The sequence below is a fragment of the Protopterus annectens genome, chromosome 15.part0 (genome assembly GCF_019279795.1).
Source record: "Protopterus annectens isolate FY-2018-M chromosome 15.part0, PAN1.0, whole genome shotgun sequence".
Classification (NCBI taxonomy): Eukaryota; Metazoa; Chordata; order Ceratodontiformes; family Protopteridae; genus Protopterus; species Protopterus annectens.
Window position 1 is genome coordinate 671,215,914 of NC_056749.1, and position 24,820 is coordinate 671,240,733.

At 44.5% G+C, this 24,820-nt stretch overlaps 1 protein-coding gene across 7 annotated transcripts in view; it reads left to right on the forward strand.

Annotated features, from left to right (window-relative positions):
- BCORL1 (BCL6 corepressor like 1) overlaps positions 1 to 24,820 on the forward strand; it is a 1,083,397-nt gene that overhangs the window by 236,859 nt on the left and 821,718 nt on the right. The window lies entirely within an intron of this gene.

Sequence of the window (24,820 nt, forward strand, 5' to 3'; positions counted from 1 at the left end):
CGCGCACTTACCGAACCGGGGTTTGTTCTTACGCCAGGTCATCTATGGTAGCCATTGTCGGTCGGTCCTCGTTCGTGTAGTGGCCGGCGTCGTAGCGTTGTCGAGCATCAAAACCCCATCTATATATATATATATATATATATATATACACACATATATAGATAAAGATATATATAGTTAGACCTAAGTGTTTATAGAGAATGTTTTTTTAATCTGGTTTATTTTTATCTAGTCGCAAAATAGCTAAATGTTTAATCTAAGCACATTTAATTAAACCTCATTCCATCTAAAATTTCATGTACTGCAAATACTCCTCCAAAAGTTTGCTACACTTTTCTGTCAAATGTGAGTAGATTAAAGGTGTTTTACATTAAATATGTTATAGACTGAATTTTAGATACTTTATAGTTAGATAAAAAGAGTCTTAGATTGTGTATCACACTCGTATAGATCCACACAAGCACAGTAATATATACGTATATGTTACACATTTGTGTCACCAGAAATGACAGAATTCCCTTATATTGAGCTACATACAGCATGCCAGACTGCAACATTAAGTGCATAATAAACACAACTACTTTGTGTTTTGTGCGGGAACAAGCCCACACTATACCACACACCAGCTCCAAGATCACACTGCTGTAGGGAAGGGTGATACTTCCTAATATCCACTGTTGTACACTCTCGCTTTATTCACCATCCACCAACTGACTGTCTTGACACATGACTAAAATACACTGCTTGTATCTTGGAAAAATGTAAGGACATTTGAATGAGTTTCCATTTTCTCTATTTATGTGTAAATGGTTGAAAACTCTTTCAGTTGAATGCACGTTTACTCAAATTCCAGTTAACTGAAACATCATACAGTAAAAAGCAACCAAGGGACAAGGTTTCAAAAAGAGAGGCACAGTATTCCATCCCCCCACCTTCTCTTTACTTAAAAATATGGGTTTGTATTATATTGTCGAAAAGACCGGTCAAAACAGCATTTACATCGAAAATGCTGCTCATCGAACTGTTCATAGTGAGATCACAGTACAATGAAGATCAGAAAATTTGCCCTTTCCTCACTGTAGTGCGATCTTGGAGTTGGTATATATAATAAGTGGGGGGTGTGGGGGGCACAGCTCCCCACATGAGCAAATTCGCTGAATGGCATTTTTGATGCAAGTGCCGTTCGCTGACCTGTCTTTTCAATAATATATACCCTAAAAATACTAACTGCATTATTGCATAATCATGGAGAAGAGGAACACGATACTCAGGGAATCCCTGCCAATAAAGGAGAAACCGCCGCAGCAGCAGCATTGTTTATGTACGAGTAAGTAGCACCATTCACCAGGTAAAAGTCCATATATTTCAAAAGAGTTCTGTAACATAGAAGTAAATTGAATGTAACTATTCCACATGTGACAAAGTGGTCTTTTAAACAAATATGCTTTCCATTAAATGGCCTTTCAGCCGCTAAGATTCAGTTAAATGCAGTACAACCAAATGTTTATAATTTCATGTATATAATAGATAGATGAATGGATAAATAAATATAATATAGGGTGTGACCTTATATCATGACTCAGTAGATTGAACACAACTCATCAAAAGCTTCTGTTGAACCCCACATAAAAAGGGGTAAACAGCTGTTTTTGAATGGGTGAGCTTCATGTCCCCACATTCCCATATTTTAAATATTCTAACTGCAGGATTACACAATAGTGGAAAACTAAAATGTTTTCTAAGCCCGTTATGTGATCCTATCTCGCCTACATTCTGTACTGATGGGTTCGGAGCCGATCCTCGGCTCCGACTCGGCAAGCTATACTATAGAATGAAGTCTCTTATTGGCTGAGCTATCCCATATTCCAGGATGCACCACCACTGCTTCCCCAGATCTTGTTTGCCGCTTTACAGCAAAGAAATGGTCTCGGACTTGGCTGAGCTAAGTGCTTTTTTCTTCAAAGAATTTCTGTCAGAAATTTTTGATTCATATACCCAAAAGCTGTTTTAACAGCTATCATTGTTGTATGACTGAGTTTTGAGTGATTTTTCTGGTAAACTTGTCCTTTATTTGAGGGAAAGGATCCCGTTTCAGTTAGAGGGGCCTTGCCCTCGCGCGTATTGAAGTATTTAGTGTGAGTTTATTGTAGTGTTATAGTTTAGTTGGGCAAGTAATCCCGTTTACGTTAGAGGGGTCTTGTCTTTATTTACTCTTCTTTAACCAGTTTTTGAAAGTTTTTGAAAGTTTTTGAAGTTAGTGTTTGTGTAAACATGTCGAAAGAGCATAGACCTTCTGGGTTCAAAAAATGCTCTAAATGCAGCTACAAGGTGTCCATAACGGACGATCACTCGTTGTGTGTGTATTGTTTAGGCCCTAAACATCTTCAGGAGTCATGTAGCATTTGTCACGCTTTTTCCTCCCGAGTCCTCCAAGAGAGGAAAAACAAATTGATTCTAAAAGGGATTATTACACCTTCTTTTGAGGAGGCTTTATCATCTTCCTCTTCACCATCGAAGAAAAAGAAATCGTCGGCTCCGACCAGCCCGTCGGAACCGGCCACAAAGAAATCTCGGCAGGCTTCTCCATAGGCTCCACGGACTTCGGAGCCGAGGGCGGAACGGTCTGCCTCGATGCCTCCAGCCTTGACTCCTCTGGCTTCGGAGCCGAGCTGAGCTTGAGAGGCGGGTCACCTTCATCGGCTCCACTGTCTTCAGAGCCGATGAGAGTTGCCTCAGACTCTTCCTTTCCGCCGAAGTACACTTCGGCTCCGAGGGAAACTGCTATGGTTGTAGAGTCTCCCTCTGCACCGATATTTATCGAGACGATTCGGAACCGGTGGAGAAGTAGACTCAAACTCGTTCGATCTCTTCTAGGTCTTCGAGAATGTCAGATTCGGACATAGACAGGGTACTTCAAAGGCTGTTTCAGTCTCCAGTCTTCCAAAAGTTGGTTTCGGCTCCAGCCCAGTCGGCTCCGGAGCCGATTGCCCACCCTGTTGTCTTGATTCCTCCTCCAACAGCCTCGGCACCATTGGAGTCGGTGCTGGTGGAGCCGGTGGAGGTTTTCGGGTCGGCTCCGACCCTTACTCCAACCCCGCCCTTCGGGTCAGAGTTCGGTACACGGACCTCCTCGGTCGGCCCCGGGGGTGATGCTTCGGGACCGATGTTTTCGGTTACAAGCCTCCCTCTCGGTGCGTCGGCTGTGGGAGTGCCGTCTACTGTTGTGGCCTCGGGGGTCGGACCTTCCCAGGATTCTGGGAGTCCGGCCTTCAGGGCCATGAGGAGTGCTTTGGCCAAATCTTCTTTGGCTACCTCCACCGTCTCTTCGGCACCTTCCCTTAGCATGGAGACCGGTTCCTTTGTTGTCCCCCTGTCTCAAGACAGTGGAGCCCTGGGGCCTGAGGTCACCCCCATGGGGGGTTCCCCCCTTCCTGGAGGTCCTTCCGAAGCATCTTCGGAGGAACCCCCAAGGAAGAGACAGTGCAAGAGGAAGCACGTCGACTCCCCTGACGAGTCTCTCACCTCGGACACCGACCTCGATGATGCGGAGGGGTCCCCCAAGTCGTCCTCGGATGATGTCTCCTTTGCGGACATCTTAGAAATCCTGAAGCAACGAGCCGACTGGCAGTCCAAACCCCCTTCTGCTGAGGAGTCGGTATTCCTCAAGGCCTTTGGGGCTCAGCCCTCCGCCTCCTGGGTGTCTCGGCCCTTTGATGAGCTTCTGGATTTGATCTCTTGAAGGGCATGGGAGCACCCGGATTCTGTGGAACCGGTGCCAGCTCTCCCCAATAAATTTCTTTCAGCCCCCCCCCCCGAAAAGGATTTTCTCTCCAAAGGTGTGGCTGTAGATGCCCTGGTGGTGGCATCTGCTACCCAACAAGATGTGGCAGAGGCGTCTACGTCCGTCCATCCTCCTAATAAAGAGTCCAGGAGCATGGATCGGTACGGGAAGCACACCCTTACTTCAGCAGCCTTTACTTTAAGGTCTCTGAATTATCTGACGCACTTCACCAGACTTCAGAGGGATCTGGTCAAGGAACTTTCAGATACCCTCTCTGGTAACCTACCTGAGCAGTTGTCCCAGACAGTTATCTCTCAGCTGGCTACCTTATCATCATTATCGAACTCGTTCATGAGGCTCATTTCGTATGCAGCTGAGGGGGCGAGTAGAGCGGTGGGAACAGGTGTTGCTCTATGGAGACAAGCCTGGCTCCGCCTGTGTCACTTTGCAGAAGCCTTCAAGTCTTCCTTTGCCGACGCTCCCTTCGATGGGTCCTCTCTGTTTGGACCCAAGGTAAAGGACACCTTGACCCGCTGTGAACAAGAGGGTAAGACCTTGACTGCCGTAGGGGCACGGTTTTCCACTCCCTTCAGGCCTTATCCCAAGGCTAGAAGAGGGGGGAAAATGTGGTTCCGTAAATCTCAAAAGGCTTACTCCTCACAGCAGGGCGATCCCCCTTCTAGAGGCAGAGAAGGGGGAAATTTTTCAGGAAGACGCCATCCCAGAGGTGGCGGAGGCCCCCGCAACACTGGAGACCGCGAGTCCTTTCGTGGCTCTTCAACCTTCCAGCATCCCTGAAGGATTGCCCGACTGTGCAGCTCCGGAGCCAGTCGAGGGTCGTTTTTCAAAGCACCTAAAGGCCTGGGAGAGTATCACTCAGGACCGATGGGTGCTCCGAATCATCACCGGAGGTTACACCATCCCTTTTTCTCAACCCCCCCACCATCCCAGAAAATCCCGGACCCACCACCCAGTCAATGGGATCTCGCAGCCATCGAAATCTCAAAGCTGCTTCAAAAAGGAGTCATCTAACCGGTCCCCGAAGGCCAGACCGGATTAGGGACTTACTCAAGATTCTTTTTGGTGCCAAAAAAGACCGGGGACTTGAGGCCCATTTTGGATCTCAGCAAACTAAACTGATCTGTCAAGAAGTCCAAGTTCCGGATGGTCACCTTACAATCCATTCTCCCGTTGCTGAAGAAGGGTGTTTGGATGTGCTCCATAGATCTCAAGGACGCTTATTATCACATCCTGATAGATCAGGCATCCAGGAGACACTTGTGCTTCAGCCTGGGAGACAGTCATTTCCAGTTCCGTGCACTGCCCTTTGGTCTCACCACAACCCCCAGGGTGTTCACCAAATGTTTGGCGGTGGTGACTGCTCACCTGAGAAGTCTAGGATTCCAGGTGTTTCCATACCTAGACGACTGGCTCCTAACTGCCACCTCCAGGCGTCTACTCTTACAAAACCTAGCAGCCACTATATCTCTAGGCAACTCCCTAGGAATCACCTTCAATTGGGCAAAGTCTGTGTTGCTGCCATCTCAGCGCATACGGTTTATCGGAGTAGAAATAGACTCAAAGCAAATGCGGATCTATCTTCCTACAGAGAGGATAGAAACATTACAGTCTCAAGTTCGAGCCTTGCTCCTCAAACGCCGAGCCCCAGCCAGGATGGTCCTACAACTGTTAGGTTCCATGTCGGCCACCCTTCTCCTAGTCCCCTTGGCAAGGTTACATATGAGGGTTCTCCAGTGGCTCCTGTCAGTCCAGTGGTCTTATCAGGATCTCCCTCTCAATCACCTCATTCTGATCACAGAGACGTGCAAACAGGACCTTCGTTGGTGGCTTCTTTCCTCCAATCTGGATCAGGGGCGACCCTTCGTTCCACCACCTCCAGTGGCCACATTGACTACGGACGCCTCCCTGACGGGATGGGGGGGACATTACCTGGGCAGGTCAGTCCAAGGCAAGTGGCACTCAGACGAGAGTCTCCTCCACATCAACATACCGGAAATGAGGGCGGTGCTTCTATCACTGCAAGCACTACACAGTTACCTCCCCCAGGGCATGTCAGTAGTCTGGTACCTGAACAAGCAGGGAGGGACCAGATCCTACCCCCTTTGCAGAGAGGCCATGAAGGTATGGGATTGGGTGATTGCAACCAAACGTTCTCTGGTAGCAACACACATTCCAGGGAGATCCAATGTGATAGCCGACAGACTGAGCAGAACTGTTCTCTCCCCTCACGAGTGGTCTCTGAACGACAGAGTGGCAACTCAGATTTTCAGAAGATGGGGAACTCCTTGTTGCGACCTATTCGCAACCCCCCTCAATACGAAATGCCAACAGTTCTTCTCTCTCACCCCAGTTCCGGGGGAGATTTCCAAGGACGCCCTAGTCCAAGCTTGGCCCACCGGCCTTCTGTACGCCTTTCCACCGGTTCCCCATCTTCCCAAGGTGATCCAGAAGGCGATTCGCTTGGAGAGCAAGATGATTCTAGTTGCCCCATACTGGCGCACAAAAATGAGTCAGCTAACTAGGAAGTAGAACAAGCCGGTAACACCAGTTCAACAAAAACGGGACTTCTGCCACAATGTAAAGTTATAAAATCCTTCAAATTTTATTCACCAAATGGTTCGGTTGCTAAAAGCTGTAAAAGCCAAACACACTAAATAAACGTGAAACGCAGCATGCGTTTCTCCTTAGTAGATGAACTTCTTCAGACAAAATACTATTTACAATTGCAACTTTTATATACATGCAGGTGCTAGTAATTGGTACAATCAACAACCTACTAATGTTTTAAAGTGCCAGTGCCAGTAATACAATACGTGGTTTACCAATTTATAACAATAATTTTTAAAACAAGTCATTAAAAGTTCATAAAACCTAATCATATAACACAATAAACAACAAAAAAGATCGTATTTTACCCTAATCGGATTGTAAACAAATCAGGTTATAAAGGTTTAAAAAGCAGGTTACATTAACCATAAACAAAAACACTCATATAAGGTTCTGGTTATTAACTTCATTTTTTCTACTTTTTGACTTCTTACTTTTTTTGTACTTTTGTATATTCGTAGAATATTTCACTGTACTTAAGGGTACCTATGTGTGTGTCTATCTAGTATAATACTATAAAAAATTATTACTATCCTCTGAGCTATTTTTCTCTCTAAGGTCTAAACTCTTTTAAGTTCATATTATACCTACACAGACAATGCGGCAGGCTATTACATTACTCCTGAGCAGTGCGGCATATTACTCTTTTCTCTCCACACACAATTCTTACTTATCTTTTTTAAAAACTAATACTAGTTCATAGTTAAACATACAACAAACGAGTTTCTCCTTTACTTTTAAATTAATAAATAACCAAGTAGACAAGTAGTGTTCTAACTTTCCTTTTTTCTTTTTGTTTCTTTGCTCCAACACCAAGCCTATAATCTACTGTAATAATTTCTACCTTATCTCATAAGGTTTTTTAACTTTAAAATGCATGCTATAGAGCATGTCTCATTAATACCTGGCCTACTACAGGCAAGTTCTTTTCTTTCCAGTTCAAGTTTCAAAAAGTGTTCATTAACATTATTATTGTCTATGGAATACTTGTTTACTCCATCAATAATCATAAAGGAGAAGGAATGCCCAGGATTACTGTTGACATGTCTAGCTAAGGCATTTTCTTCTTTAGATTTTTTGATTGCATATAAATGCTCATATATTCCTGTCCGTCTTGCCAATATAAAAAGACGGGCATTGTGAGCATTATACTATGCCCTTAGAATTACAGGTGAACAATCCTTTAACATAATATACAACTGATCTTATTGTAAATGAGTCTGATGTTGTAATGTACTTACAATATTTACATAAGCCACATTTTTTGGTTCCTCCACCTGTTCTAGACTTTACAATTTTTGTTTCCAGTAATTTTTTCATGTTTGTCCCCCTCCGATATGTTATTGTTGGGTGAAAATTTAATATTTTAGACACAGTGTTATCCAAGGAAAGATAGCACCAGTATTTCCTTACTGTTTTACCTATATCTATTGCTTCCAAACAGTATGTAAATGTGAAGGCCGTTGAAAAATTACTGCTCTCAACTTGGTTAGCTGAACTAATCTCTAACATTGTTGTTTCTAAATGTTCATGTTCTGAATAGGCAGGAGACACTGCTTCTACAGTTGTAATAATGGTAGGTATATTTCCATTTTTCAAAATAGGCAAATATACTCCTGCATATCTTTTTTCTTTTACTTCTTTGAAAATGTTATCCAAAAATGACCTAGGGTATGCCCTCTTAACAAACATGTTGTATAACAGGTCACATACTGGCCTCGTCAAATCTGTTTTCCCTTTCTTCGGAAATATGCATTGGACGGTCCATGGTTCCTGGACCAGGTTCTGGACCTCTTGATCCATCAGTCGGGACAGCATCATCAGTCCCTCCACTCGTTGAGGTTAACAGCTTGGCTCCTCCTCTTCCGACCATAGTCAGGAGCCACGCTTTGGACCCGGAAGTCATACATATCTTGTCCTCGGCCCACAAGACTTCTACTAAGAAAATGTATAACAGCAAATGGAAGAGATTTGCTATTTGGGCCCAACTCCGGGGATTAGATCCTATAACTGTCCCAGTGTCAGAGGTTCTGAAGTTTTTAGCTTCTCTGTTCAATCAAGGTTCTTTGGTCTCTACCATCAAGGTTCAATTGGCAGCTATTTCCAATTTTCATGAGAGCATAGACCCACCTTTGATGAGCAACAAGTTATGTAAAGCCTTCATGAAAGGTGCTGGGCTGCTACGGCCTCCGATTTCTCATCCCGCTCCACCGTGGGACCTTAATGTGGTATTAGGTGCTTTGACCTCTTCCCCCTTCGAACCGGCAGCAACTTGTGATTTGAAATTTCTTTCTTGGAAGACTGCTTTACTGGTTGCAATTACATCAGCCAGAAGAGTTTCGGAACTTCAAGCCCTATGTGTCAAACCACCATACCTGTTTTTTCACAAGGATAGAGTATCCCTCAGACCGAATCCATCCTTTGTTCCTAAGGTTTGTTCTAGTTTTTGTCTGCAACAGTCATTGGAACTCCCAGTTTTCTTCCCAAAGTACTCAAACAGAGCGGAATACATCTTCCACACATTGGATGTTCACAGACAATTGCGCTTCTATTTAGATAGGACGCACCAAACACAGAAGACAGATCAGTTGTTTGTGTCCTTTTCGGACAATAAATTGGGCAAAGCCATCACAAAAGTCACTATTGCCAAGTGGATCAGAGACTGTATCAGTCATACTTACTTCATTTCTAATAAAGAGCTTACAACTACAGTGAAAGCTCATTCTACAAGGGCTATGGCTACTTCGGCAGCCTTTCATTCTAAGCTTGCCATTAGTGACATTTGTGCTGCGGCTACATGGTCTTCTCCTCACACCTTCATTTCTCATTACAAATTGGACGTGGCATCTCGGGGGCGAGCTTCCTTCGGTTCCACAGTTCTCAGGAGTGTTTTCCAGTGAGCCACCCAGGAATCAGGTGCTAGGGACCATCTGTACAGAATGTAGGCGAGATAGGATCACATAACATCTTTTAGTTATGTACTTACCATAACTTTAGATGTATGGGATCCATCTCACCTACATTCCTAATAACCCACCCTCCTTCCCCCTGCCTTGGAGATCAGAAGAGACCGAGTTCGAGTTCAGCCGTTTCATCTTGAAACACCTGGCAATATTATATCAACAGTCTATGCGTGTGTGCATGTGTGCAGACAAATAAGATCTGGGGAAGCAGTGGTGGTGCATCCTGGGATATGGGATAGCTCAGCCAATAAGAGACTTCGTTCTATAGTATAGCGTGCCGAGTCGGAGCCGAGGATCGGCTCCGAACCCATCAGTACAGAATGTAGGCGAGATGGATCCCATACATCTAAAGTTATGGTAAGTACATAACTAAAAGTTATGCAACCTCCAAAAATACTGGTGCCTGATACACACACACACACACACACACACACACACACACACATGCAAAAACATGTTTTTACAGGGTGGAATAGCTGAGTGGGTCTTCATCCTTTGCTGCTTCTCAGGCTCCTTCCCAAGACTAATTGAAGTTGGCTTAGGTTTTTCACTTTCTTAAGACTCTGTACCCATCTTTAGAACAGGAATCAATGTTGTGAGCTGTAATCTGTAGAGAAAAGGAGACCTCCTCCAAGAAATCAGATTCCCCTGACTAGTAAGTGGTGGATGAATTGCTTAAGTGGACCAAAACCTGCACTACAGAATTAGTGACAGCAGTACTGGGGAGGATGGAGGGAGGGCATAGCTAATGCAGCAGTGGTCATTTGAACATGTGGTAAGTTAAACTTACACAAATGTACTACATTCATATTAATCACTGCTGCAGTAGCCTTAGCTGTACGGGTACGTTACCCTAGCTAAATGCATTTGGAAGGTGGAAGGAGAAAAGTCCAGGAGCCCCTGGAGAATGTTCCTTGCAAAGCCTGATGTAGACCTAGCAAAGGAATCAAGCTTGTAGTGCTTTATTAAGGTATGTACAGAGGACCAAGTAGCAGCTTCTAGAATAATTCTAGAATCCAACCCTTTCCAAAAAGCCATAGATGTAGCTAAAGCCCTGGTTGGGTGGGTCTTGACCCTGCATGAAATAGTTTTGTTATGGTGAGTATAACAAAAGGTAGATGACCATTTGGAAATAGTCTGTTTTGACATAGGCTGTCCATTCTTCTTAACTTCACAAGAACTGAACAGTTGAGCTGAAAATCTGAAAGATTTATTTCTGTTAAGATAGTACGAGTTATCTGTGAACATTCAAGGTATGGCGTATCCTTTCTTCCTCATTTTTAGGTTCAGGAGACACAACAAGGAGATGGATAGTTTGGCTTAAAGTAAACTCTGATACCACTGTAGGCATAAAAGAAGGACTAGCTTTCAAAGAAAATGATAATAGGGTTGACGCACCATAAGAGCGTGCAACTCGAATACCCTTCTTGCAGAGGTCAGAGCAAGCCTTAAAACTGTTTTCCAAGTTAAGAACCTCAAGTCAGTCAGGTTATCAGGTTCAAATGAGCAAGTATTAGCTTCTCTAACACAAAGTTAAGATCCCAAGAAGGGGGCACCAGATTTCACAGAGGCCTCTTATACAAAAACCCTTTTGAAGAACATTTTAACATGAAACTGCATTGAAAAAGGAGGATCCATGGGCAGACATGCTGAAATGGATGATGAATGAACCTTGATAGAGGAATAAGAAAGGCCATAGAATAGAAACTCACACAAATATTGAAAAAACAGAGAACAATTAACCTTGAATGAGTGGGGGTTATATTGCTGGCACCAGCTTGAAAACCTTTTCTATTTGCCAATATGCACTTTTCTAGTAGAAGGCTTTCTTGCCTCCGTTAACACCTGATGAATGGCCACAGTACACAGGTGCCAAGAAGGAATTAAGACCCTATTATTCAGGCAGTCAGTTGAAGATGCTTGATGTTGGGGTGTATCAAAAACCTTGGTTCTTGTGCATGTAGATCCAATCTGTGAGGAATTGTGTGGTAATTACCCCTGGCCATTTCCAAAAGAAGGAGAGCCACAGTTGCCTGGGCCAGAAGGGAGACACTACAGTTATGTTATTGGGGATTCTCAGTGAATCTTCAGAAGTACCCTGGATATTAGTGGAAAGGCCTACAGGAACATTCTTGTCCAAGGAAAAGAAAAATGGAGTCCTGGAACAGAATTTTGCCAGTTGATTGTTCAGAGTGGAGGAAAAGTGGTTTGTCTGAAGAACTCTGTTCTAGCCTTTCCTTGGTCTTCTGTTTCGCCGAAGAGGCCTAGGGAACATGATTCCTCTGAGGAGGAGGAGGAGGATTCAGATGAGGAATCACATGCCTATTCTTCCAGATTCCTTCTCCCTTAGACTATGGTTCTGAAGAACAGGTGTCCACTAGTCCTAACTTTCCTTTTGAGGAGCTTTCCTTTGGGGACACAATTTCCAGAATGATGTAATTTTTCAAATGGGATTGTGCCCAGGTGTCTGAGGTTCAGAAGAGAGGTACTACGAGCTTCTGCAGATAGACTGTCCTAGACCTTCTGCTGTTACTCCCGTTCTGGCTGCCTTGTTGGATTCCTTTTTCTACTCAATCTCAGTCTCCTGACCTCAGACCCATGCTCCCAAAAAAACTGATAGTTTTTTATAAGCTGCCTGATGATTGCAAGTTCCTTTTAAGTGCCCATCAGCTGACCCTTCTGTGGTGTCTGTGACATCTGACAAGCCATCAGAGTTATTGCCTTCTATAAATGTGCTTCCTTCTAATAAAGACAGTAGAACTATGGAAAGACTGGGTAAAAAGGTATACATCTCGGCTACCCTTGCTTTTAAGGCTGTGAATTATCGGACCCGTATGACAGGATATATTTTGGCTCTTCTATCTTAGGCCTATCAGGTTATCTCTGACCTTCCTAACTCTGAGGGGAAAACGTCTGCTCTCTCATTGTTAGAGACTTCTTCTCAGGTGGCTTGCCACTCTATTAAATGTAGTTATGATACAGCAGAAGCCTCTTCTAGGGCTGCTCCTTTTGGCTCCGTGATGAGGAGATAGATATTTCTGGCTTAGGCTTCAACCTTTGCCTGATGTTGTTAAGGCTAAGATGATGGATGCTCCTCTGGATAACAAACATTTGTGTGGTGCTGCTGCTGCTGATTTATTTAAAGTCCCTACAGGAAAAGGTTAAGACTTTACAAGATCTAGAACATATCCTTGATGTTCATCGTGTTTCTTCAGTCTTTCTTGCCGCGCGGTGCCCGAAGTAAAAGCTGTTCGCAAGTGCTGGTCGGCCAAATTCTAAGATTTTCAAATCCGAATTTCAGAACCGAAGTCTTCATTAAAGCTAAGTATCCAGTTGGGGAAACTTTTTTCTTGCTCCAGACCGATGTCAGAAAAAGTTAACAATTGTATTTCTTGTGGGAAGCAAATACCTCATAAGGATTTTCACTCTTACTGTATTCCTTGCCTAGGCCCTGATCACAACGTTGCTAGCTGTCAGTTTTGTGCTAGATTTAACCAACGCACTATTAAGCGTCGGTTCGATTTTGCATTTCATTACTTTGGTTAAAGATTTAATTATATAATGCCATCGGAACAGCCGACGACCGGAGTTTACAAAAAACGCAAGGACAAGGAAAAGGATAGGCATCCGAGGTCCAAAACTGACGACGAGGCCTCCGCTAGGCCAGTCGCCGGTTCTCAGTGAGGCGCTTTCGCAGCCCCTGGCGCCCACTACCTCTGAGCCACAGGCCGCTTCCGACTCTCATGTGGAGCCGACTGGGCCTCTGGATACTCAAGGTATTGGACACTCGGAAATCATTCCCTCAGATGGGTCCGGAGCCGCTGAGCAGGCATCAGCTTCTGAGGGTGTCTTCAGACCTACACAACTATATGTTAAGCCATCTTCAGCTTCAAAGACAAAGACTAAAGCAGCTCTAAAGACAAAGAAACAAGTACAGTATTCTCCTACTCAGACTTCCATGCCTAAAAAACAGATGCTCAAAATGGCCGAAGACCTAATTACTTTGATCAGGGGTTCCCACCCCCCCTCCTGATAAGAGGCCTAGGCAAGAGACAGAGTATGATTCTTCTGATCAAGTTTCTATTTCCTCTGATTCCTCTTCTGAACAGGATTATTCCATGCTTCCCTATGAGGATTCTGATGCTGAAGAATCCATTCCTTCAGCCTCTCCTCCTGAGGATTATTCTTTTGGGGAAACCCTGCATACCATGAGGGAGCATTTCCACTGGAAGAGCCAAGATTATTCTGAATCTAAGAAAAGGCTTAGAGACTTTCTGCTACTTCCTCAGCACAGACCCCTTGCTATTCCACCTGTTCTAGACATTGTAGATGATGTATTTTCAGAGTCTGGCCTGTCCCCTGACTCTCTAACCCCTGCACTTGCTAAGTCAGACAGATACTACAGGGTCCCGGATTCTCATAAATTCCTATATAAAAACCCCGCTGCTGACCCAGAAACTATATCTCAGGGTCCCAAAGGGGTCAAAGCTTCCACTGCAAAAAACCCTGTCCCCTCTGATAGGGATTCGAGGGCTCTAGACAGATGGGGGAAAAAAGTTTACACTTCTGCTACCTTGGCTGTAAGGGCTTTAAATTGTCAGTTGCATATGCTGAAATATCAGCAATATTTAATGTCACTGCTTAAGCAGAAATTGTTGACAAATACTGAATGTTCAGAGAACAAGGAAATGCAGGATTTATTGCATGCAGCTGAACAAGTGGGAAAGCATACTTTGCAATGTGGTTATGATTCACTGGAGGCCTCTTGCAGGGCCCCTGTTAACAGGTTCTGTTATTAGAAGGCATGCTTGGTTAAAGGAACAGAATCTGCCTGATCATGGTAAAGCAAAATTATTAGATGCTCCATTACAGCATGATACTTTGTTTGGTACTAAAGCAGAAGAGGTGTTGAAAAAAATGGAGGATAAAGCAAAATCCATGCAGACAGTCAAGGATTTCTTACAGGTACAGCCACCCAGATTTAGCAGGAACTGGCCTTCTAAAAATTGGTCCTTTCCAGTGTCAGACAGACCACAAAGAGGCAGATACAGGTGTCCCAGAGGCAGATCTCAGCCCCAAGGCTCATACAGGCCTAAACAGCAGGGTGCTCCTACCTCCCAAAGCGGAGAAGACAAATCACAACCTTACAGGAAGCAGTCCCAATGACTTTGCTCTGCCAGATCCAAGCACTTTTCTTTTGGCAGCCCCCATAGGGGGAAAACTAGCACTTTTTTTCATCAAATTGGCAAATGGTTACCCAAGACAAATGGGTCTTGAACATAGTGTCCCAAGGCTACAGGTTCCATTTTCATACCCTGCCAAGGTCAAAAGGTATGCCAGACCTGCCACACAATCAATGGGCAGAGACACAAAAACAAATTACAGCCCTCATGGACATGAGGGCCATACAACAAGTACTGCAAAAAGAGCAGGGGCAAGGATTTTACTCCAGACTTTTCCTAGTGCCCAGAAAGGACAACACCTGGAGACCAATACTGGACCTGTCTATACTAAATAAGTTTCTGGAAGTTCCAAAATTCAAGATGTTGACTCTACAGCAGCTACTGCCCATGCTGGGCAAGAAGGCTTGGCTCGTAACTTTGGACCTAAAAGAGGTATACCTGCATGTCCCAATCAGACAATCTTGCAGAAGATACCTCAGATTCATAGTTGGCTTAATGCACTACCAATTCTCTGCACTGCCCTTTGGCTTATCTGCTGCACCTAGGGTCTTCACAAAATGCCTGGCACCAGTAATTGTGTTTTGCAGACAAAGACGAATTCAAATATATCCCTACTTGGACGACTGCCTAATTCAAGCAGAGAACAAAGACATTCTTCTAAAGCATCTGGCGTTTGTAAAAAGATTACTAATTGGCCTAGGGTACACAGTAAACGAAAATAAATCAAAACTAGTGCCCTCTCAAGAGATAGTATTCCTGGGTGCAAGCTTAAATACAACTGCCCAGATGGCTTATCTCACGCCAGACAAGCAAAAACAACTGACTTCTTACTTCAAGAAATTGGCAACAAAGACCCACTTATCTGCAAGGAAAACCCTGCAAGCCTTGGGTTTCATGGCATCCTGCATTCTACTACAATGGTATCTAAAAAGTGTTTGGACTCAGCATTGCCACAGCCTGGAGACAGTAATTGCACTCATTCCCTGCCTGCAACAGGAGTTTCGATGGTGGGCAGAAGCCTGTCACCACAACAAGGGTCTGCCATTCAGTTTACCCACAGCCAGACAGACACTGACAACAGATGCATCAGATTATGCCTGGGGGGGCCCATATGGCAGGAAAATGTATCCAGGGCACATAGCCTGCAAACCAGATGCATCTTCACATCAATCAAGAAGAGGTGCTAGCTGTTCAAAATGCCCTGACAGCTTTCAAGGATCTACTTCATCCAGGACAGCTACTGATAAAGACAGACAATACTAGGGTCATGTGGTACATAAACAAGCAGGGAGGTACACATTCCTACCCCCTCTGCAGACAAGCAATGACCTTATGGGACACAGCATTGACTTATCAAGTTCACCTGCAAGCACAATTCCTGCCAGGAAAAACAAATACTCTGGCAGACGAACTAAGCAGAAACCTCATGTATCCCCACGAATGGAAACTGGATCCACTAGTCTTCAGCATGATAACAAGGAAATGGGGATGCCCAGACATAGATCTATTTGCCTCCCTTCACAACTGACAATTGCAGAGATTTTGCAGAAGGATTTATCACAAGCAAGCATGGAGAGTGGACGCCTTATCCTTAAGCTGGAAAAATCTAACAGTATATGCCTTTCCTCCAGTGCCTCTCCTTCACAGGGTACTCCTAAAGGTCGGACAAGAGAAGCCAAAAATGATACTGATTGCACCAGACTGGCCACGCCAGCACTGGTACCCAATCCTAAAGAGCTTGTCTCAAGGTCCAGCATGGATATTGCCTCAAACTTCTCACTTGCTGACCCAACAAAACAATCGGATTCTGCACAGCCAACTCAGGACCTTAAATCTGGCAGCATGGCAGATAATGTAGCCATTCAGAACACTCCTCTTTCCAAAGCTGCTATGGATGTTATCTTGGAGGCCAGGAGGCCCAGTACCAGAAAATCTTATGCAGAAAAATGGAAGAGAGTCTGTGCTTGGAACCAGGAACAAGGCATTGATGCGTGTGTACCAGATATCCCTCAGATTTTACAATACCTAACTGGATGCTGAACAAAGGCCTTTCTTTTTCATTAATTAAGATTTATGCCTCTGCCATTTCAGCCCATTACAATACGCAACCACCTATCTTTTCTCATCCTTTAATAAGGCAGTAACCTCAGAGGGGCCAAAAACATTAGGCCTCCAAGGAGAGCACCAATTCCGGCATGGGACCTCAATTATGTTTTGGAAAAACTCACACTGCCTCCTTTCGGGCCAGCCTCAACAGCGGATATAAAATTCTTATCCTGGAAAACAGCTCTGCTCCTAGCAATAACTTCTGCAAGACGAGTCTCGGAGTTACAAGCACTCATGGCTGTGGAACCTTTTATCATTTTTCATCCAGACAGGGTTTCTCTGAGGACAAACCCAACATTTATGCCTAAGGTGGTGTCCAGTGTGGACCTCAACCAAACCATTCATTTGCCTACCTTTTATCCAAATTCACAGAACAAGGGTGAGAAAATTCTGCATTCTTTGGACATACACAGGCAGTTACGCTTCTACTTGGACAGAACTAAAGCTTTCAGAAAGACTGAGGAACTTTTAGTGTCATATGCTGCAAGATCACAAGGAAAGACTATCCAGACTATTTCTAAATGGATAGGCCATTGCATCCGTTTCTGCTGTTTTCAGCATGGCAAATCAGTGCCTAAGGGCATTCTACCAGAGCAGCAGCCATTTCAGCAGCCTTCCTCCGAGGAGTACCAATCAAAGACATCTTAGAGGCTGCAAAATGGAGTTCAGTACACACTTTCACAAAGCACTACCACTTACCTCTTTACTCTAAATTCAGAGCAGGCTTTGCCACTGCAGTTCTGCAGGGCCTCATAGCCTCTCCTAATCCTGTTTAGCCTAGCCACCCATCCTCAGCTTTGGGATTCAACCCAAGAGTAATGACTGCAACAGTGAAATACGATGAACATAGTACAGTTGTGTACCTACCATAAATGTAGATGTTCAAGTGTATTCACTGTTGCAGTCCAGGTTACCTACCCACCATCCCCCTTTTCTTTGCTGGGACTCATCTGTACTTCTATATCCTATACAACCTATGTAGTGTATTTGCTTGTAGATGAAGGAAATGTTATTTTTGTGCATGCAAATTTATTGGCATATTTTTTCAGCCTACCAATTTGGGGGCACCTGGCACCTGGGACAAGAAAAACTGAAGAAAATGGCGGCAGCTACATCTTTTATACCCCTGGCGCACTGACATCAGGGAAGAGGCGACAGCAACCGACGCCGGACCTAGACTTTGGAATTCTGGCCGACTGAGGGTAGCCTGCCAGCAGGATAACCCAAGAGTAATGACTGCAATAGTGAATACACTCGAACATCTACATTTATGGTAGGTACACAACTGTAATTTTCTGCTGTACCTAAATTCCAAAGAAATTACCCTGATAATCCGGCCTTTTTTTCATATGCAGTCTAGCCCTGTTAAAGGTAAGAAGTGTGGTAGAAGGGCTGTTCCTGCTAGGATTACCCAGACTCCTTTTGCTCAAAAATCTCTTTTACTTGACAAACCAGGTGCTGTCTGACTATCCTGATGTTCTTCTGTTCATATGCTGCTTTATCCATAACATCAGGGAGTTTGCCTCTGGTGAACTGTCGTACGTCCGGTCATTATACAAAAGGTAAATGCTACCACTAGGGTGCGTGTGACATCCCACATCCCTTTCTCGAGGACATCGGTTGTAAACAGACATCAGTTATAAAGCAGATGTCAGCATGCAACCACTCCAGAACTTTTCTTCTGCCTGTGTGACTTCTAGCTCCGGTCATCGCTCTTTTGGAAAAAGTCACTGCATCATCTGATTTCAGATAAGTACCCCATAGGGGCTTTTTATATTTTGCTTGCTACTGCTTTGGGTTCATGTCAGGTAGGAAGGGCAAGTGTAGGTGTGGAAGGCAAATTCCACATAAAGACTCACATGAGCTGTGTTTGTTTTGCCTAGGCCAAGAACACGACCATACCTCTTGTAGTATTTGTCAGGCCTTTGTCCCCAAAACCCTTAGAAGTCACTTAGCAGCTCTGAAACTTCACCTTGAAAACCAGAGACTTAAATGGTTAGTTTCTCGTATGGATCTGACGTCGGGTTCCTCGGATGAGCCTCCAGTCAAGAAGGTGAAAAAGTCTAGGCCTGAATCGACTTCTGCGCCCTCCACTCCAGCCATACCTGTTGAGGCCGGTGAAGGTCCGGAGTCTGGGCCGAAGTCCTCAGATCTTCCTTTGGTGGAAAACCCAGAGGAAGTCAGTACTACAGTCGAGGTCACGTCCCAGAGGGATTCATAGATGTCCGATTCGGTCGCTGAGGGGGAACCAAGGCTTATAATTTCCAAGGGCCCGCATGGGGTCTCTCAAATTGTTGTACGAGAAGATGTAGCCTTTGATGTTGTGAAGTGCCGGTTGACATCCGACCCTCCTACCCTTCATCATAGCTCCAATTCTTCGACATCTGAGTCTCATAAAAAGAGAAAATAAAAGACTAAGCATATCTCTCACCCTTCGTCTACTCCTCCTGTTGAACAGCCTCCATATTGGCAGGCCTTCACCCAAGGCCATCTAAATGCCTTCCTGGCCTTACGTCAGGCCCAGACTATGGTCCAGGCCCCATTGGCCTCTACCACTAAAGGATCTGCACCCGACATCTACTCTAGAGAAGAGGATTCATCAGATGAGGAATCCCCCACTTATTCTTCTCAAATTGCTTCTCCTCTAGGATATGCTTCCTCAGAGGAGGAATCGAATGGCACAGACTTCCCAGGAGAGGACTTCACCTTTGATGAGACTGTCACATAAATGCAAAATTTCTTTGTGGAACAGCAGCCAAGTCACAGAGACCCAAAAGAGATACTATGAGCTACTCCAGTTGGAGTCTCCCAGTCCCTCTGCTGTTCACCCCTGTTCACTCTGCGTTCCTGGATGCCTTCCTGGCTGCTTCCAAAAATTCTGATTCACAGCTCCTTGCACCCAAACGCCCAGATAGATTTCTGTAAGGTACTTGATGAAGCTAAATTTCTGTATAAAGCCCCATCTGCAGACCTCTCAGTTATTACTCTGACTGCTGACAAAACTTCTAAATTACTTCTTTCCACCTCTGTACTGCCTTCAGATAAAAGAGAGCAGGCTCATGGAGCATTTGCCACCTTAGCAGTAACAGCCATCAACTACCAAACACACATGGCTATGTATTCTTTGGCTGTGATGGCAGATGTGGTCAAACAATTGGTGGAGCTCCCTGACTCTCCAGCCAAGGCCAAAATATCTTCTCTCCTTAATTCTTGCACCCGAGTAACCAAACACTCTGTTAAGTGCAGCTACGATGCCATAGAAGCTTCTGCCTCTTGGCTTAGATTACAGCCCCCTCCCACCGATGACATCAAATCTAAACTCCCGGACGCTCCTTTAAACAATAAAGATTTGTTTGGTACAGCTGCTGATGACCTGTTCAAGGCTCTCCAGACTAAAGGCAAGGAACTGAGACATATTTTTGTCTGCCCAATCCCACGGTTTCAAAGAAATTACCCTGCCAAAACCTCCTTTATGAGGTCTACAGCTAGGAAATTGCCAGCTAAAATCAGGAAGGACTTCAGGAAACAGCTCCTTTCTAGGTCTGTTCCCTCCACCCCTTCTCCCAAACAGACATTTCAGGCAAGCATGGTAGCCTGTTACTAGCAGGCTTTTCCCCCAGATACCACTCTATCCATGCATCTCTCCTTATCCCTTCACACTTGGAAACGGGTCACCCTGGACTCTTGGGTCCTGTCTGTCATAAAGCAGGGAAACATCATGACTTGGGAGGACTTTCCTACTCCTCCATTAAAATCCATCTATCTGCCATCTCAGTTTGCCTGCTCCTGGTACCACCGTTGGCTTCAAGGTTAGAAGTCAAACTCTTTTAGAAAGGGGCACTAGATGTCAGACCCCCAAGGAAGCCCATTCCACCTCCTTGGGATCTATATTTTGTCCTGGAGAAACTGACTCTTCCACCCTTCGCACCAGCCAAAGACCGCTCCCTCCAACATTGCACTTGGAAAGCATTACTCTTGGTGGCCATCACTTCAGCCAGAAGGGTCTCAGACCAGGCCCTTATGGCCTCTCCCCCTTTCGCAGCCTTCCACAAGGACAGGGTATGCTTACGTACTAATCCAACCTTTGTGCCCAAAATGATCAATGAACTGTCCTTGAACCAGGCTATTAATCTGCCAACCTTTTTTCCCTCTTCACAAAATCCAACTGAGAGGATACTTCACTCCTTAGATGTGCACAGACAGCTTGGATACTGTTTGGTCAAAACCAAACCCATCCACAAGTCTGACAGTCTCTTCATGTCTTATCACCCAAGAGCCCTGGGGCACCCTATTTACAAGCAAACCACATCCTCTTGGATATCTAAAACTGTCTCCTTTTGTTACACAACCCATGGTAAGTCACTCTCCTCTCCTGTTAAGGCACACTCCACTAGGGCAGTGTCTTCCTTAGGGGCATTCTTTAAAGGTTTGGACACAGCAGCTATTCTTGAAGCAGCTACATGGTCCTCTGTACACCCCTTCACTAAGCACTACAAATTGGACATTGTCTCTAGAGCCAGAGCAGGATTTGCCAGAACCATCTTCCATGAGTTCGTGGAAAGTGCTTCTGGTCCTCCCCTGATGTCATGAATACAGCAGCATATGAATAGAAGGACATAGTATTGTTGTGTAAGAACTTACCTTAACTTTAGGTGTCCTTCTCTTCTATATGCTGCTGTATAGTTTCCTACCCAGCCTTCCCTCCTGCACTTGCCTGAGTCCAGGAGTACCCACTCCGTAACTGCTGATTCCGGCGGCATTCAGTTCTGAAGTGGTTGGGTGCTGACGTCTGCTTTATACCCGATGTCCATTTACGACTGATGTCCTCGAGAATGGGACGTGGTATGTCGTACACACCATAGTGATAGCATTTAACTTTTGTATAATGGATGAAAGTACGAGAGTTCACCAGAGGCACTCCCTGATGTTATGGATAAAGCAGCATATAGAAGAGAAGGACGTCTAAAGTTATGGTAAGTTCTTACACAACAATACTTTCTTCTCAGCCACATTCCTCTTTTTCTTTGTCTTTCCCTGTCCCTTCCTGTTTGGTTAAAGATTACTCAAGGGTTTTGGTTTCTTTCCATTATTCGCCAAGGGTACTACATGGTCTGGAAATCTCTTCCCCCTTTCATAGGGATTCCTCAGCCCCCTCAGTATCAATTATTTTTTTCAAGAGGTGCTTCAGAGCCTATTGACTCAGGGATCTAGTCACAAAGTTGCAGTTTCTCAGAGGGGGAAGGGGTTTTATTCCAGAATTTTCTTGGTCCCCAGGTAAAAGGGCACTTGGAGATCCATTCTGGATCTCTCTCTCCTAAACACCTTCATGAAGGTCCTTTCCTTTTGGATGTTGTCCCTTTGGACCTTGCATCTTCTGCCATTTCCTCAGGCTTTTCTAGTTGCTTTGAACATCAAGGATGCTTATCTTCATATCTGTATTCATCCCCTTTTCAAAAAGTCTTTACATTTCTCTGTTGCTTCCTAGCATTTTCAGTTCTCTATTTTGCCCTTTGGCCTCTCTACTGTCTCAAAGGTATTCACCATATGCCTTGCTCCTGTAATTACTTTTTGCAGGCTAAGGGGGTTACAGGTCTTTCCCCAACCTAGATGTCCTACTTTTTCAGGCCTCCTCTCCAGAGATCTGCAGCATCTTCACTTTGCCATTTCTTTCCTGCAAAGCCTGGGATTCACTATAATTTTCCAGAAATTCTTCCTGACTTCTTCACAAGATTATGTGTTTCTGGGATGCAGGATCCAGAATGTTCCAGTGCTAGCATCCTTGCCTCCTCCCAAGGCCTCCCATTGCCTTCTTTCAGTCCCTTCTTCCTCTCGCCTCAGTTACCCAGGTATTTTCTGAAAGCTCTGGGTTTCATAGCCTCCACCATTCATATGACCCCTCTAGCCAAACTCCACATAAGAAAGCTTCAGTGGTTTCTAAAGTCAGTGTGGATTCAGCACTTTCATCCTCTTTTCACTCCAGGACTTCTCAAGCTACTAACAGACAATACCGCAGTTATGTGGTATGTCAACATGCAAGGGAGGGACATGATCTTATCTCCTGTGCAGGTTAGCACTTTGTGTGGGGAGCTAGCTATTCAGTATCAAGTGACATTTCAGGCAGTTCCCTCAGGTCAGAACATTTTGGCAGACTGTCTGTGCATGTCCATATCCCAATCCCATGAGTGGATGCTTCACTGGGATGTATTTATGGACATTTTCCACCAGTTGGGTACTCCTCAAGGAGATCTGTTTGCCTTCCCTCTGAACAGACAGCTTCCTCTTTTTTGCACCAGAGCCCCATGTCTTCTGGTGTGGAAGGTGGATGCCCAATCTTTTTCCTGGAAGGGGATGTTTCTTTATGCCTTCCCTCCACTTCCTCTCATTCTAAAAGTTCTGTTCAAGATAAAGCAGTAAAGCAGGATGCCCCCAAAAATCTTGCTGGTGACTCCCTTTTGCCCATACAGCATTGGTTCTCTCTTTTTCTGCATTTAGCTAAGGGCAGTCATCACAAGTTACCTCACAGGGTGGACCTACTCACACAAGACAAGGGATCTCTCATCCATCCCCACCTCTCCACTCTTCAGATGATACTGTGGGTGACAGGATTTTGATTCCACGTAGATATCTTTTTTTCTGAGGATGTGCTTAGGGTCCTGCAGAAGGACAGGAAGCCCACTACTAGGAAATCCTACTTATCTAAATGGAAGACATTTTCTATTTTGTGCCTTTCCCCTAATCTGGATCCACTTTCTATGAATCGCCCTTTGGTTCTCCCTTTTTTGTGTGAATTGCTCAATGCTGGGTTTGCATACTCTTCTGTTAAAGCCCACTTGTCGGATGTTTCTGATTGTCTGTCTGTAGCATCCCCTTTAGCCTGTAGATTTGAGGCTAAACAGTTTCTTAAGGGCATCCTTCATATTAGACCTGCCAGGAAGCCTGTCCCTCCTTCCTGGAATCTTAATTTGTTTTGGAGAAATTGACCCAGGCTCCTTTTGAGCCTGTGGCTTCAGATTCCTTACAGCATTATTCTTGGAAGACTGTTATTTTGTTGGCCCTTACTTCTGCCAGACAGTTGTCTGAGCTTCAAGCCCCTTATGGCTGTTCCTCCTTGTTTAGTTTTCCATAAGGACAGGGTGTCGTATTGTAACAATCCTTCTTTTATGCCCAAGTTGTTTCTTAATCAGTCCATTTATCTACCCACTTTTTTCCATTTTCCGCAATCTGCTAGCGAGAATAGTGAGAAGGTTTTGCATAGTTTGGATGCACATAGACAGCTCAGATTTTATTTGGATAAGACCAAAGCTTTTCGCAAATCTGATCAGCTTTTTGTTTCCTTTCATACTAGATATTTGGGATTGCCTGCTTCCAAGCAAACTATTTCTATTTGGATATCTAAAGCCATTTCATTTTGTTATTCTTTTCATGGCGAGAGCCTTTCTTCTAAGACTCATTCTACTAGGGCTGTGGCTTCTTCTGGTACTTTTTTCAAGGGTTTAGATTCTAACTCTATTTTTGAGGCAGCTATCTGAACTTCTATCTAGACTTTAACAAACACTATAAGTTGGATGTGATTTCCAGGGCTAGGTCTGGTTTTGCTTGGGCCATCCTTCATGGGTTCCTAGAGGACTCTGGTGGTCCTTCAGCATCCCTTCTTTATGAGCTTTTGCACTCTCCCTATTGTAAGGAATACTGCAACAGTGAAATGAAATGATGTAGAACAGTTGTGTAAAATCTTTCCATAACTGTAAATGTCCTTCTCTTCACTATTGCAGTATTCACTCCCTCCCTCCTCCACCTAGTTCGTTTTCCCTTCTGGATGTGCTTGGTACCTCTCTAATCCTTGGACTGATGTTCCTACTGGGGCTGTCATTTTTGAGAATGGTATGTCCAGACTTTACATTTATGCCCTGCTCTGTACACGGGGAGCATATGTGTGATGTACAGAGTATCTTTAGCAACCTAAAAGCTTTGGTATACTGGTCGGATGTTGGGCCATCCTTGGCAGGGGATCCCTATTGTAGGGAATACCATAACAGGGAAGAGAAGGACATCTACTATTATGGTAAGATTTTACACAACTGTACTTTATTTCTTGAATAATTTAGAGGGAAAAAAAAGTTACAGGAATACTGATACTGAATGAAAAATGCAGCTGCTTT